This window comes from Glossina fuscipes, unplaced genomic scaffold (genome assembly GCF_014805625.2).
Source record: "Glossina fuscipes isolate IAEA_lab_2018 unplaced genomic scaffold, Yale_Gfus_2 0, whole genome shotgun sequence".
Taxonomy (NCBI): Eukaryota; Metazoa; Arthropoda; class Insecta; order Diptera; family Glossinidae; genus Glossina; species Glossina fuscipes.
Genome location: NW_023998414.1, coordinates 24021587 through 24035952, shown reverse-complemented (window position 1 = coordinate 24035952; position 14366 = coordinate 24021587). Strand labels below are relative to the sequence as shown.

At 32.1% G+C, this 14366-nt stretch overlaps 1 protein-coding gene and 2 non-coding genes across 29 annotated transcripts in view; 1 reads left to right on the top strand and 2 right to left on the bottom strand.

Moving 5' to 3' along the window:
- Positions 1-14366, top strand: part of LOC119640798 (basement membrane-specific heparan sulfate proteoglycan core protein) — a 205498-nt gene that overhangs the window by 47594 nt on the left and 143538 nt on the right. The window lies entirely within an intron of this gene.
- Trnae-uuc lies at positions 9351-9422 on the bottom strand. Its single transcript has one exon. It is a non-coding gene; the product is annotated as a tRNA-Glu (tRNA).
- Trnae-uuc lies at positions 10458-10529 on the bottom strand. Its single transcript has one exon. It is a non-coding gene; the product is annotated as a tRNA-Glu (tRNA).

Genomic DNA, 14366 nt, shown 5'->3' with positions numbered 1-14366 from the left:
TTTTTTTTTTTTTTTTTTTTTTTTTTTTTTTTTTTTTTTTTTTTTTTGAAATAGTTGCCGGTTTATAAATTGTAAACAATTAAACATATTTAGTGCAATTATTTTAGTTTTATACCTATCGACTTGAAGGTTGGTGATATACTAAACGTGTTTATTCGTTTGCAGCCCTCGGAATATCATATCGTAGATTTCATCAAAATAAAGCCATATTCGTTTAGCCCGCTCATCTTTCTATCTTGAAGGGGAATTCATTTTTTTTTTTTTTCATAAATTTTACCTTGAAAATAATGCAGTGGGTGATGATGAGCTTCTTCAATACAAGGAAATCCTCGCTGCAGGAGTTATGCTAGTCATTGAAATCGAAGTAGTCGTGAAGCGTGTCGGCGTTCGGACAAAACATACGGGATGGGATTTTTTTTCGCATTCTAGCAGAAGCATGAGACAAATATAATACATAGTGTATAATACGCCTCGCTTACAATAAAATTATTATTATTATTACTTTTTTTTTTTTTTTCTTTCTAATAAGTGTAAAGCGTTTGATAAAAACGGGTAGATGACAGGACCTTCAGCCAATATCAATGCAGCACTTTCAAAACATATATCGCATGTTCATTGGGCGGGGAGTGTTAACGATTCGCTCTAAAGTGAATATGATTTTTTCACTTGTTTTTTTAATATTTTTGAAATTTTTGAATTATTGCCATAAATTTTGCACCTCAAGTGAAATAAATTACACATATACCTAGAAAAACCGTAATAAAATATTAATGCATTAATGCATTCGTAGCAAGCACGCAAAATTTAAAAAGAAAGCAAAGAAAAAAAAAAAAAAAGGCGGAGAAAACTTGCCAGATCTGATGGCAGTGAAAATGTAAAAATCACACAATGTGGAAATTCTATAATTTCTCTAACAATTCTCTTCAGTGATCATGTTGTTGAGATTAGCGTAAGATAACTTGAATGCCAAAAAATAATGACGGCATTGATTTGCGAACAAGAAATTGTTTGTAAAGCTTTTTGTTTCATTTTCATTTTTCATTAATTTCGATTACATTGAATTGATTAAATGAATATATGAATTGCATGGAGCGTAGGAGAAATACATATATACGCATAAGCAAAATTATGAAAACAATTCGTACAATTCATTGAAACTATTTTTACAAAGTCTACGAGTAATAAGCAGTAAAGTCGCTCTATTTTTTTTTTTTTTTTGCTTCTGAAGACAATGTTAGTTATACTATATGGTGTAACGTAGGCTCGATTGATTTTGATCGGTTTGGTCCATTTTCAACAGCAACTTGCCTTTCAATGTTTTTGACATATTTCAACTACATTTATATCAAACATCCACACAGGGGGACTGAACGAATTGCGACACGTTCATGTATCGATTTAGTTGTCGAGGCCGGAAAAAAATAAATAAATAAAGATCTCATAAGATCTTTAAGATCATTTTTCTCGATGCTGGAAATATTTTCTAAAAAAAATTTATATTCTACAATACATTATGAAGCGTGAGCGGCTTGTAGTATAGGTTGAGTGTATGTTTGTACCGGCGTAAAAAGTTAATTTAATCAAACTTACGCGCTTTTACCATAAAAATGATTTCATCATATTTAAAGTTTGTTTTACCTGTAAAAGGATTATTTAATGGAGTTTTTTTGCAAAATTTCCAAAAAACTTTATCTTAAAAAAATAAGAACAATAAAAAATTCAACAATAATTTTATATGCAATTTTTTTCTTCTTTTTTAACATTTTATTTACGATATAATCAATTTTCAGTTCAATTTAAATCTGTGCAAATCATTTAATTTGGTTTAAGTTAGTTTCGCTTGATTTGCAAATTGTTTCTTAGCTTACGGCTAAAATTAAACAAATAAAACAATAAAAACTAGAGGAAAGAAAATAAACATGTGGTTGAAATTATTATTCCAGTATGTTACATAATGACTATTGTTTATACTATTTGCATTAGCGTAAAGCTTGAAACTCGTATAAAGAAGTATCACCGACAGAGTATATACCTTTGACTTAAGCATATGTGATTTTAAGCATCTACGATTCTAAGGCATGCAAATTGATTCGCTCATTATATTCTCGTCAAGAGCAGACGATTTCACTAAAGTCTAAAGGTGGACGTGCGGTGGGAAATATTACGATCCGTTACCTATTGGCTTGGTGAGGAGTAGAGTAGACTCACGCATTTAGGGTGCACCCCACTTCCACAAATACCCGATTGATTACACGTGCACGGATCACACATTTCCCTCCGGAAAAAGTGGTCTCTATCAAACAAATCGATATTTAATGCGATTACGCTTTTACGATAACCGCAGCCACCGTGAAATTCCCCATTGAGCCATTTTCAGCTGTCAGGCTATGGCCGTAGCTTCGTGAGCTCCTGACACCGGTGGTATCTTTCCATTCTTTTACAAGTTCAAACATGATACTGGCATAGTATCATCCACTTACATCTACCACTAAAACATTATTCGTTCATTTTTCAGGTCAACCTTTTCCTTTCATCTCAACCTTTCCCTGTTACCCCATGGAAAGCAGCCCTTTACCAGAATTTCCATTACTTTGGCAACAAGCTCGACATTGCGTGATCTCTACACACCACATCTTCTCAAATTTGACATAACAAAGCAGGTTTATTTACTCGATCGTTACGTGCTTATACGAACAGAAAAGTCGCTTTAACAACGGAAAGGGAAAACATTCTCCGGTAAAGTCGCCTCCGCGAAGAAAGAAGAAATCTGTTGAATGATAGCATATAAAAAACCCAAGTCCAAGTCTAGATCTAACATTAAATCCCTTGTAGCTTAGCCTTGCTGGCCTACAGCATAAATGCGTAAGGGTTAGATACATGTACGATTTGCGTTAAGAGAATCATAGCTACTCTCACCGCGTAACTAACTAACTTTAGTCTTCCATTCTACTCTATCTTCAGTTCATTTAAAAACCAGAAAAAGCTTTGTAATCCCCAAGATGCCTACCAGTGAGCACGCTGCACCACTACATTCATTATAAAATACCAAAAATGAAAATTTAATGCTATTTTCTATTCTTTTTTTTTTTTTTTTAACATGATAACAATCACTTAGACGGTGTCTGCTATAGGTATAGGACAGTGACGATCAAAAAGAAGTGAGTGAAGAGAAGGAGATTGAGGAGTGCTATGCCTTTACAGATTGAGCCACTGCTATAGTTACCAATTCAGACCAAATATACTCTACCGCATTCAGATTTAATCCTGCTTAAAGCCTTAGTAGGACGAGGGATCCGATAACTAAATCAATGTGATTCAAATTTAATACGACAAAGCTATATATGTCAAGTTAATGTTTTGATCCAATTTTTTATATTAATTTAAAGAATGAACAAAAATAGATCTCGTTATCATGTAAAGCATCCTTTTTTTTTAAAGCATGCTTATGGGATGCTACTCTAGAGATGCTTCCACACCGTCCAAACTTTCTACATACACTTAGTATGCTAAAATGCTATTTTTCATCGATTTTCGTTGAAATGTATTTTCAATGGGATTCATTCTTAGCCCAAAACACCTTAACGTAACAATTTACTTTCAAATATCTTGATAATTATGTCGTGTAGGTTGAGCGTTACTTGGAAAGAACTGGACGTAAACTGAGAGCGTACATACTTAATATAGTGCGTAGCACAAGTCATGTACGATGTAATTAATGTACATTAGAAACCTTATAAAACATCTTATATGAGGCAAGTATTCATATCTATCGTAAGACATTGACTTGCGACATTTTGGTAATTTGCTGTGCCTTCGGTCATTTGCCTAATTGTTTATTATTCCGATTCACGGTTCTGGGCTGGAAAACTTGAAACATTGTCCTAATAAATTAATCTTTTGATGGATACTCACTGGCACTTCAATGAAAATCGACGGATTACATCATTCCAGATAGTTAAACAAACGATTTGGAAAAATAGTAAAATTTTTATTTTGTTTTTGCATCTGTTGATAGACATGGTAACGATTAACTTGAAAACTGTTTGCCGTAGAGCTTAGCCATGGAGCGATGATTTACAGCAAAAGGTTTACTTTTCTTCTTTTCTCTCTCTCTCTCTCTCTCTCTCTCTCTCTCTCTCTCTCTCTTATTTACATGATCAATATTTTTTAGAATTATAAAATTCGCTCCGCATTTTGACAAGAGCAGCATGATATAGTGAGAGCTGTTGTCAGCTTGTTACAATATTAACCTGCAGGTATATAGCGTGATTTCGTTTTAAAATTAATTGTTTTTGGTCTGGCTTGCAAAAAAGCAAGACGAAGCCATTTGGTCGCCTTCTCCCCCCCCTCCCCCCCTCCTAAACCGTCTCTCATTACAATTTTTTAGATAAGACACAAAATGTTTTAGTTCTTATATTATATACTGTTATTAAACGCGAAAGGTATGCTATCAGTTGAACGGCTGTGTTGTAGTGGCTTCCTATTAAGGTGAATGCTACAAGTCATAAAGCCACTTAAAAGTTTTGTGGCCCATAATATAGCAAATAAACAGAATTATAAAAGACACAACAACACAATAATAAAAAGTAGAAGACGACAATGACAACAACAACAACAACACCCACAACAATAAAGGGATACTTTTACCTGTCATTTAGAACAAAGGAGACAAAGAGCTGGGGAAACACTTGAACAAAAAAGGCTTGAGCTGCGTAAACGTATATGTAATGTTACGTAATATTCATAGAAGGAAGATTTAAAAAAAAAAAAAAAAAAATGTTGAAAACGAACCTCTTAAGGTCTTAAGAAGAACGCGAAATGAAAAAAGAAAAATTCTGAAAATATTATTTAATCTCATGAAAAATTGTTATGAAAACAAAAAAACAAAAAAAAAAAGAATCTAAATTAAAGCAAAAGGAAATCTGTAACAAAATGTAATTAAATAATTATTTTACTTAAATCATAATAGTAACGGTACAATATTGCATATCATTAGTCAGCCGAAATGATTGCGATACATGCTTTTTATGCAATTAAAAAACTTTTTTTTGTCATACGCAGCGTGGGAGTGTGTGTGCGATACTTGTAACTTCATTTGAAAAATGCACGCATACAATATTGTTATAGGCATCATAGCTCGTCGTTCCGTTTACCTATTGCTGAGAATCATAAAACTTGGCGGTAACTAAGGATTAATCAAACTTGACATAAATGCTATTAGAATGATGTCCCCAATCGGGGCTTCGCCTACAAGCGTCTTGCCATTTACTCAAAAACTAAAAATGAAATTTCATCACACGCCCATTGTGATATATAGCCTTATTTCCACAAAATTTCAAGCTAATTTACTCATTTCAGTTCGTCTGTCCATTCTTTTCATCTTCTATTGGAGGGATTTCTCGCAATGGAAAAAAATTAGAAATGCAAATCTAAGCTTATTACACGTTCGCACGTCAGTTTGATTCCGAAATGCAGGTTTAGAAAGGGCCTACACATTGGCTGAGAAGGTTTAGTATAGAAATTGAATCATAGCAAGAAATTCAGCAGATATGCAAGCGTACCGGTATTGTTAAAGCGATCATTGATAAGTTCACGGAGCAGATTTGTGAAAATATCGACATAAGAAAATCATAAATCGTTCAAGTAAAAATTCAAAGACGAATCGCGGTACAGAACGTTTCTCGAGCTTTCAACGAAAGCGCAAAAAGGAAATGACATTGATCGGGTAAATTGTGATAGCAAGGCATATCGAAAATTCATTGCAGATTTTTGAAGGACGAGTTTTTATTTTTTTTTTATTTCTGCGAAAATTTTGAAAGACTTGTAGTAATAAATCAAAAGAATTTAATAATAATTTATTACGCACTTATTAAATTTCATTAATAAAACTTGGAAAATATTAGGTTAAAGTCTTCTTCTCCCATTTTCATTATTACTATTTTATTTATTTTTAATGTACTTTTCTCGTTTTTTTTTTCTTTTTTTTTTCGATGAAATTGTTGCCAACACCTCGTTTAGTATAAAAATTATTGTATAAAATTTTTCATGTGTCATGGCTGTGCAAGTAAATCAAGAGTGACATATATGACATATGCATATACAAGAAAATAATAAAAAAAAAACAAAAAATACACAAACATCTACGTATACTAACAAACTTATATATATTTTTATATAAAAGGCACGAACTTACTATAGAACAAGGACAACTTATTAGAACATAATCTGTTCGTATGTGCCTTTGTTTGTTGTAAAAAGTATTTAAACGATTCATTGTCTCTTATCTAAAACATGCACAGAAATACGTGCACATATGTATTTACCTATCTATCTGGAAAACTTATTCAGATTCTTATGCTTAGTAAATTATTTTGCACTTGCTCCGCAGACCCAAATATTTACTTAATTTTTTTTTTCTTTTTTTTTTTCGTACACAATAACACTGCTCCAGCTGGGCAATCAAATCATAAAATTGGATAACGACAGCAGTCGGAAGGAGGCTTCACTAATGCAGTTTTCTTTCATGCATTTGTGTGCATTCTTAATATATGTTTGTCCGTCCATTTGTACGTGCTTTTTAGCGATTATTACGCCTACACATATGCTCTGTACTAACCGACACTTACTTGGGTATCTATGTCAAATCGCAGTTGCATTTTTGTTTATTTAACAATAACAACAACAACAACAACAACAGCAACAACAACAACAACGATGCGATATAAACAATTTGTCTCCACAAAGTCTAAATTTTTTTCAATGGTGTTCATTTTCATATTTGAATGAGTAGAGAGTGCAAATATATTCATTCATCACCGCCACGATTTCGATAAATGTTTACAATAAAGAAAAAAAATGAAAAATAAATAAAAACAAAAAAAAAAAAAAAAAAAAATATTTTATAAAAAAAATTTGTGTCCAACAAGTGTGTACACAAATTGTTAGAAACATAAAAAAATTATGTTTTTAAAAACAAATCAATGCGAAACACATGAAATGTATATATTTCAACAACAACAACAACAATTATAATAATTATTTAATTACCTATTTGCTACACACACCACTCGTTAAACGTTATGCTCTGTCTATATGATTTGTTATGCAAAAGTAGAAAACATTCTATCAATAAAAGAGCTTTCGACAATTTGTTGTTCTTTTTGTTTATTTTTAAAGTTCCTATTTTTATATGGTCAGAGAATAGAACCATATCAAATTATTTCCTTTTGATCAACACTTGTATCCACTATCCTTTTTGTTCTCTTTTTTGAGATTATATAAAAAGCTGAACAACTAGACACTGCAAAGTTCGATTTTTACGAAGTATGAGACGAAAAATTTCAATTTTTTACGCATTTATTAAGAAAACATTATTCCGGTTGGGCCCACCCGTCATAAAGCCTAGACTATTCGAAACCGCAGATAGCTTTTAAAACATACTAAATTTCTAAGCAGTATTTTTAGAGATTTGTTGAGAGCCGTCGCAAAAAAATAACTTTATTCGGACGTCTATCATTACCCAATACGGATGGTCGGCACTTTTCATAAACTGTTTGGTTTGTTGTGAGGAGAAACCTAAACGCACGGGTTCAGCACGAGTTTTCACTGAGAGAGATAGAGAGAGAAACCTTCGAAGTAACCGTGAACTGTAGACTCCATCAGTTCATTGTTGAGAAATCTTTTGCCACGAACAAACTCCCTAAGGGAACAATTCGAACACTACTTCTTTGATTTTGGGGCCTCGCGATACGGTTATGCCATTTGGTTTCGTCTTAAGCTCTTCCATCCTATATTTTTGTTGTTGTAAACGAAGGAACAGACAGGCGTAGCAAAAATTTTAGCATGTCTTTGCTGTTGGTTGGACCTTTTGAAATGTTAGCAATATATTACATTACCCATAACAATTTCGGAATATTCACAACTCCCCTGATTGTGTTCACTGTAGAAATCTACTAACAAACTACTCAGCAGCGTAGTGTATCTAACCTGCAAACTCAAATGTCTTATAAGGTCGGTACTTCAAACAATAACCGCTATAGATGTGGGCGGTTGGAAACTTCCAGAATTATCTTAGTAACCCCGTATAGAGTGACGTTGACGGTTATTCGACATTGTGCTCAAGCCCTTTGATTTGAGACAGCTACTTTTACTGAACTATAGCTTTCTCGCAACAGTCTTTCCCGTGCTATACATGCGTCACTGATATGTTGTCATTTTTTCTTTGTTTTTTTTTTTTTTTTATCTATGAAAATTAATACAAGTTCCAACGTATTAGTTGTGAATATTCCCCCTATTATGCAATAAACATTAAATTGCCAAGACTATATATGTGCTAAGTTCCAACTACCTATCTCAAGTCTCAACGGCTTCGATAGTTGATAGATAGTATTCACCTTAAATTTTATTCCTTTTAATATAAATATAGAGTACTTTACAGTAATTGGTCTGTGACAACTCTACTATCTGACTTCCCTGTTAAGCATAAATAGCTTCATTCTTTTATTGTCACGTTACACTAATATAGATTGAAGAAAAGAAAAGGACTAATAGAGGAGAGTAGCTTCAAACATCGAACGAACATCAAAAAGTCTAGCATTATGTAGATTCAATAATTTTTAAATCACTTATTATGTAAAAATCTTATAATTATTCAAATTTTTGTTTCTCTCCTTAAAATCTACTTAAATTGAATGTGAAGTTAAAAGTTTATAAGGACTAATAAATATACTTACTTCCGTTTGTCTACAAATATTCCTTATCTATTTTGATCATAATAAACAGAAAATTGCATCTTGTTGCAATGTACGGAGTTATCTCGCATATTAAGCCTTCTATGAATACTTGTAATGTATATACATGAACACATACATTTGAAAATATTTTAATTTGATTACAAAATTATTTAAATTCATAATTCATTATGCCTAATGTTCGTTCGTCTCTACTCAAACGAACAAATTCCTATTATTAGTAAATAAATCTTTGAATAAATCGAAATCACATAAATAACCTATTTGTAAAAGTATGATAAAAATGGAAGGGAATGCTTTACAATGCTTCGCGGTATACATTAGACGTCAATTTCTTAAAGTTTCATATTATTGCAGTGAGCTATAGATGCACTTAGATGCAACAAAAAGACGATTAGAAATAGATCCATTGAGCCAGAACTATTTCGTTTATTAAGTCATATGAGGAAAGGATATAATCTTTGGAAATGAAAACAGTTGGCAGTATTTATTAGATGAAGTAGTTTGGAGGGTTTAGTAATTGACTTTCTAATGTCAGTTGTTTATGAAAAAAATTATCTACAAAAAGAAAAAAACTAGCAACCGGCCAGCGCTAACAAGTTCCCATACCGGGAATCGAACCCGGGCCTTCTGGGTGAAAGCCAGATATCCTAGCCACTAGACCATATGGGATGTACGTATCAGCTGAGAAATTTTCGTATTAATGTTATTTTTAGTGAAATGAATATCTTTCACATCTGAATTTTAAACCTTAAAAATGTTTTTAAATAGAGAAGAACAAAAAAACTACAATAATGATGAAATCATGTTTATAAAAAAAAAGTTTTTAATTGGTATTCGGTGACAAATACAACAAAATATATTTTTTTAATATCGTTTTGCTTTCTATCCCAAGAAGAAAATTTTGAGATCGACCCAATTCTGTATTTTACGATCTTCTATTAAAAGATTTTGTGTAAAAGTGATCCAAATTCTTTAAGAAAATACCTGTGAAATAAGTTTATGGAAACATACTTTTAGGAAATTTTTATAAAAACCTAATTATAGTTGTTAATTTCAATGATAAAGTATTTAAAGCTACAAATTCATTGTCCGTACCGGCTACTATTAGTACAACATTACTACTATTCAAATGGACAAAATTTTCTACGCATCACCGAACGATAGAGGATGTATTCATATTTTCAAAACGTTTGCAACGCCCAGAAGAACGCCTTCACCGTATATCTTGTAATGCTTAAAGCCCATCACGTTCGTGGTAAAATGTATATCAAGCTTGTTCGGCTGTTTGGTGCATTCAAAAGAGTTTAAAACGCTTAAATCAAGAATCAAAAGATCCTTAACCGTCCAATTATTTGATATTTATTATTAAAAATCCCACAGAATACAAATCTTAATGTAAATGGCCTCCAAATTAAGAAAAAATCCGCGAGTTATCTTAATTTATGCTTCTGGTGCTTTAGAACACCTGGGAAAGACAGATGAACGAAGCTAGATAGATATAAGAGACTGTCGTTTCTGTTGGTACCATTTCCTCGATCGAAAATATAATATATGGAATTTCCTCACGAAAACAGTCCAAAATATGTGTTAGATGAAGTAGTTTAGAGGGTTTAAAAATAGGTCTTGCTGGACTGTAATGTAGACTGTTTATGAAAAAAATTATCTAGAAAAAGAAAAAACTAGCAACCGGCCATCGCTAACAATTTCCCATACCGGGAATCGAACCCGGGCCTTCTGGGTGAAAGCCAGATATCCTAGCCACTAGACCATATGGGATGTGTGTTTTCGCTGAGAAATTTTCGTATTAATATTATTCTTAGTGAAATGAATATCTTTCACATCTAAATTTTAAACTTAGAAAATCTTTAAAATAGAAAAAAACAAAAAAACTCCAATAATGCCAAAAACATGTTAATAAAAAAAAAGTATTTAATTGGTATTCGGTGATATATAAAACAAAATATATTTATTTTATTAATTCTTTGCTCTGCATCTCAAGAAGAAAATTTTGAAATCGACCCAATTGTATACTTTACGATCTTCTATTAAAAGATTTGCTGCAAAACTAATCCAGGCAAAAAAAAAAAGAAAATACCCGAGAAATAAATATATGAAAACATAGTTTTAGGAAATTTTTATAAATTTAATTTCATTGACAAAGTATTTAAAGCTGATAATTTATTGATCATACCGCCTACTGTTAGTGTACAATTGTCACTATTCGAATGGATTTTCTTATTAATATAAAAACCTCTGAATTGTTTAAAAAAACGAAATAATATAAATTTATTTTCTCTTTATGAAAATATGAAAACGAATCCGTCCTACAAACGGAAACCTTCATCGTATATGTTGTAATGTTTTATACCTGACAACATTTGTGGTATAATGTGTATTAAGCTTGTTCAGCTTTATGAAATATTGAAAAGCACTCGTGAAGGGCCCATCTTTTGTTACACTGAGCGATTTAGAACCATATTTAGCGATCGATTTAACGATCAGAGGTCTATTTAAGTAACCTTGGGTTCAATCTAAAAGTCCAAATTTTTTGATTATTTTGACAAAATTTAATACACTAACGTATGTTGGCCAAAGGACACATTCTATTAAAAGTTCATTGGTTCGAACCTATTTAACGATCCTTTCCCATATAATGCTTTATTCGGAAAAAGCTATTGTATGAAAAAACTTGCAATATGCAAGATTTCTCGACAAAGATCCCTTAGTATTAGTATTTATACATTTTAAATTGATACGCAAAACTTGGATCGAACAGGTCAATTTCGTTAACCCTTTCCCATATAAGAATTCTCATAAAAAGTGAGACCATGTATGACGGATATGTTGATTTTTAAAGATTTCATTGTGAAAATAATAAATATTTGACATAGAATTTATCTATACTAAATTTTGGCAATGCAGCCCTTTTTTTTGGGCCTCTCTCTCTATATATATGTTCGAATGCGCACAAGCTTTTATGTGGTAAGCAAATCTAATATTTAGTACTTTACGATAACGAATAATAAGAGATTTGAAAAGAAAATTTAATTTGCCTTGTACGAACCACGCCCATTCATGTTTTGAGCTCCTTCTCATATAAGGGGTCGCATGGAAACAACACATAAGCTTTGATATTTTATTATGGAAACAAATGATTGGTTGCATAAAATGATGTAAAGTAGTGTGATGCTAATTAATAGTCGATCTTGCATGAATATAGGGATTTTACTTGTTCCATATAATTTGACATTACTTTACTTTATTTGATGTAATGATGTAAACGCAACCCTATAGTCATCTATCTCCACTTTATTTATGTGTTTTTCGTAACGGTTCCAGAATTCTGGATCAATTATTTAGCCTGGCGGGAATGACAGGAAAAAATTCAAGACATAACTTAAAAAAAAACTTCACTCTTTCATTGTTTTAATTAGGGATGTATACATAATTGATGGCATTCCCAGTGAGTATACATTTATATGTATTATCAGCATTTGGAAAATGTATTTTGCTGTGGCTTGTAAAATAAATTTTTCAAATATTTTTTACTTTAAATGAAAAGCTGATGAGTGCTTAATGTCTTTATTAAAACGCAACTATATCTCATAGCAACAATAACTAATTTTTATTAGCAATGAAATAAATGTATGAATCGTATGCTGTATGCGACTTTGCCTTATATTGGCATGCTCCAGGGTAGCAGGGATGAGATGAAATATCGAACTGCTAGCAGAAAGTTATTACCGTTGGTTTGTTGGTTGATTGCTTGCTTGCCATTTAACCAAGTGTTTACAAATTGGTTGTAATATATGGCAAGCAAATAAAGAACAGATAAAAAACCAAGAAAACAACAAGAATGAATAAAAAAGTGTAGGCACAAACAAGTACAAGTATTTATAATAATAATAATAATAACAAAAGACGGGAATGCTTTCGCTAGACATTAGAAAATAAAAAATAAAGCCACCCTGCCGGTAGAATTTTTTTTTTTTTTTTTTGTTATTATTTTACACCCTCTTGACAATCAAGTCAACATGTGTTATTGTTGCGATATACAGGCAGTTACATAGATGTACGTTTAAATGTATCGAAATCACAGAGCTTCGCTATTTTAATGTGATTTCGCATTCCGAGCACGTTTTAACAATTTCTCATAAAGCAAACGACCATAATAGACATGACGCGTTTTACAGTAACTCGTGTCTGCTATAGCTGCCGGGCTGCTTGACTTGCAGGTTGGTTGAATGGCTGGCTGACTGGCTGGTTGGCTAGCTAGCGAGCTGTCTCTTAGAGTAACTGGCTCTAAGCATCACATGAACAATATGTGGCTGCTTTAAACGCGGTGTAGTTAACATCTTTGTGAACAGTTGACTGCCAGAGAATGACAGCAACACGTACAAAAGTTTTCAGCTTTAACACTTTAACACATTTTGTCTTTTTCTCTTTTTTTTTTTTTTTTGATTCAAATAAAAAAAAGTTCAGAACAAATAAAGTAAAACACCACCTACGCTCTAGTGCTGACAAGTCTTCTTCTGCAGTATCTCACAGTTTATATACGTACTATGTGAAAACTCTCAATTTAATAGCGTTCAGATAAAGAAGCTTTTGTTTCCCTTTAGCGAATGTTTTTCTAAACTTGATCGAAAGATAAAAAGTGGTATGCTAAGTCGTTTAACGCATTCGTAACATCCCGCAATAACGATGAGGGGGGGGGGCAACCTAAGACGGCTTATGAATACCACACTGTTGATTTATATGTTCGGCAGCTTTTGTTCGCTCGTCGACTCATACGCGATTCATTTAATCTTGGATTGTATCTTAAGTAATCTTAGTTAAAAAGGGGGCTTGATCTAGTGCCAACACTGGTTACTTATTGTTAAGAATATTAAAAGAAAATCTTAAAGAAAAAAAAATTTTATCAAACATATTTCTATCCAATACCATTGAGCTCTATTGCGATTTAGATTTTGCGGGCAGATACAAACAATATTAAAAAGCCTCCATTGTCACAACAGATAAATATCTTGACGATTTTTATATGCACACAAGACGTGAATAATTTTTTTATATATTGGTTACATAATTGTCCTTTATAGTTAACTAACATCGACAAGCTGTCAATTGTTAACAAGAGGAAGTAAATTTTGCGAAAACGTAAATATATCCGTTATTTTCTTTTTCTCTTCCTCTTCCTCTTCCTCTTCCTTTCTCTTTTGTCTTTTTTATATCTTTTTGTTACTAAAAGAATTAATATCCCATTTAGACGATATTCTGCATAATTTGTTTTACTATCTGTTCTCTACTTTTGAAATTTTGTTCGCGGCACCTGTTAGTTAGTTGTTATTGTTCGATATTCCTTTATAGAGTCACGTTGTTAATAAGCATTAGCAACACTAAAGCATTATCATCATTATCAACATCATTAGCGTCATCATCATCATCATCATCATCATCATCATCATCATCATCATCATCGTTATTACTTGTCTATATTTTCGGAACTAATGCCATTAATTTGCATTAGTTCACGTGCCGGCATATCAACGTCTGTCTATACGTTATGTTAGCGATGGTGTTTATTACAATAATTTTTTCTTTTCGTTGAATATCTTT